Genomic DNA, 2,636 nt, shown 5'->3' with positions numbered 1-2,636 from the left:
TAGATTTGAAAGGTCACTAGTTCCTATGCTTGTATTAATTTTACGTTGAGGATATCAGCCTGAGTGAATTCAAGCTGGAATTTACATATTGTTTTATACTTTATTTGCGTCGTTACCTTCATTAGTTTCTTTATTAAGGTTATATAAAAGCAAAGGAAGATTGAATATAAGGTTATTGCCAGGAACGGTTGGTTACCAAAGTGTCAGCGTGTTGGGATATTTTTGCTCTGTATTTGCATTTATAGTTAAATTACCTTTGTTTATATTTCATTTATGATTACCTAAGGCCCATGTGGAGGCTCCTGTTGCAGGATCAATAGTACTAGCTGGGGTGTTATTAAAGTTAAATAGTACTAGCTGGGGTGTTATTAAAGTTAAATAGTACTAGCTGGGATGTTATTAAAGTTAGGGGGTTATGGTTTGATTCAGATTTTGAGAGTGTTTTCGGAGGTTAAAATATTTTGTTGGGTATCAATGAGTCTTGGGATTTTAGGCGGTGTTGTTATTAGTCTAATGTGTTTATGTCAAGTGGATATAAAGTCTTTAATTGCTTATTCTTCTGTGGCTCACATGGGTTTGGTGTTAGGGGAACTTGTTGCTATGAGGGGCTGAGGTTTAAATGGAGCTTTAGTAGTGATGGTGGGGCATGGTTTGTGTTCTTCAGGGTTATTTTGTTTGGCAAATATAGTTTATGAACGTTTAGGTAGACGGAGTTTGATAATTAGGAAAGGTTTATTAAATGATATACCAAGGATAGGTTTGTGGTGATTTTTATTGGCTGTAGGTAATATAGTTGCTCCTCCAATCTCGAATTTAATAAGGGAAATCAGTTTAATCATTAGAGTGGTGAGATGAAGGAAGTTAATTATATTCAGAGTAGGGGTACTGTCTTTTTTTAGTGCATGTTATACTTTATATATATATATATATTCTTTAAGGCAGCATGGGTTGTTTTTAAATTCATTATTCTCTTATTGTTCTGGAAAAATAGGGGAATATTTTGTTTTGTTAATACACAGTGTCCCATTAAATATTATATTCATGAAGGGTTCTCTGGTTTTGTGTAATTTGTAGGATAAGATGGCTGAGATTAGAGGTGTTAGATTGTAAATCTAAATAGAAGTTAAACTTTCTTATCAGCATAAGATAAGATTTAAAAGATTATTACTTTTTTTGACAGCTTTGAAGGATGTTAGTTTAAATTAGCTTAAAATCTTAGATAACTAAAAGTATAGATGGGATAAAAAGACCAAATAAATTGATGGAGGAACATAAAGGTGAGGAGAAGATTTTAAGGGGCTAGAAAGAGATGTTTCGTTTTATTTGAGTATAGGAAATTGAGATAGAGGATAGAGTAAGTCGGATGTAAAAGTAAAGAGTTACTAGTGAAGAGAGAAGAAAAATTAGAAGAGGAAAATAAAAGGATGTTAAAATTATTTCTTGAATAATGATTCATTTGGGAATAAAACCCGAGAAAGGGGGTAACCCTCCTAAAGAGTAAAGGTTTATTATTGAGATAATTTTAGGAAAAGAGCTTTGATTAGAGTTAATTAAGTGGGAAAATAAGTATGTTTGGGTTGATGAGAAGTAAAAGGCTACTGAAGCTGAGATTAAAGCATATATGAATAAGTAAATTATCCAGGAGGTTTCATTGATAAGTATAGCGAAAAGTATCCATGATATGTGATTAATAGATGAATAAGCTAAAATTTTTCGAAGGGATGTTTGGTTAATCCCCCCTAGGGCTCCGACAATAGCGGAAGTTAGTCCTAAGAAAATAATGATGTGTGTATAGTATTCTGTAGATAGATAAGAGATTAAAAATATAGGGGCGAGCTTTTGGATTGTCATGAGAATAATAATTTGGGTCCAATTAAGACCTTCCATAACTTGAGGAAATCAAAAATGGAATGGGGCCGCTCCTAATTTAAGAAGCAGGGCTAAGGAGATAAAGGAGAGTGAAATTCTCAGAATGAAAAAATTTAAGGTTGAGGATAAGATGGTAATGGCTGACCCTAGAGCTTGAATCAAAAAGTATTTTAAGGAGGCCTCTGACGGTAATTGGTTTTCTTTTGATGAGATTAAAGGAATAAATGATATGAGATTGAGTTCAAGACCGATTCAAGCTTAGAATCATGATGATGAGGAAATGGTCAGGAGGAACCCTGATAGAAGTGAAAGTATAAAAATTATTTTATAAGGCGAAAATAAAATTATAAAGAGAGATTACTCTCATAAATGAGGCATGAGCCCATTAGCTTAGATTTAGCTTATCTTTATATTTTGTATGTAGAAGTGTAAAGGACACGAAAGGTTTTGATCTTTCGAGGATTGGTGCAATTCCAATTTAAATAGAAAAAGGTGACATAGGGTTATAGAGATAAGTGATAAAGGATTGGTCTTTGAGTGCTTATAGGACCTTCTCCATATTTAGTTATTCTTAGCAGATTAAATGAGAAAGAAACTTAAGTTGTTAAGAAAATAAAAATAAAAAAATAAAAGGGGGGTTATTTTGCATATTTTAAATTTGTGCTAGTATATATATATATATACATCTCTACACATGAAAGTGGTGAATTGAGTATAATTGTACGAGTGAGCTTATGTATACCAGAACAGAATGATAACATTGATCA

At 32.5% G+C, this 2,636-nt stretch overlaps 1 pseudogene; it reads right to left on the bottom strand.

Annotated features, from left to right (window-relative positions):
• Window positions 1-1,215: 1,215 nt before the first annotated feature.
• Window positions 1,216-2,208, bottom strand: LOC138851682 (NADH-ubiquinone oxidoreductase chain 2-like; annotated as a pseudogene).
• Window positions 2,209-2,636: the final 428 nt, after the last annotated feature.

The sequence above is a fragment of the Cherax quadricarinatus genome, unplaced genomic scaffold (genome assembly GCF_038502225.1).
Source record: "Cherax quadricarinatus isolate ZL_2023a unplaced genomic scaffold, ASM3850222v1 Contig1567, whole genome shotgun sequence".
NCBI lineage: Eukaryota > Metazoa > Arthropoda > Malacostraca > Decapoda > Parastacidae > Cherax > Cherax quadricarinatus.
Note: the sequence above shows the minus strand (reverse complement) of the source record. Positions and strands in the feature narration are given on the sequence as shown.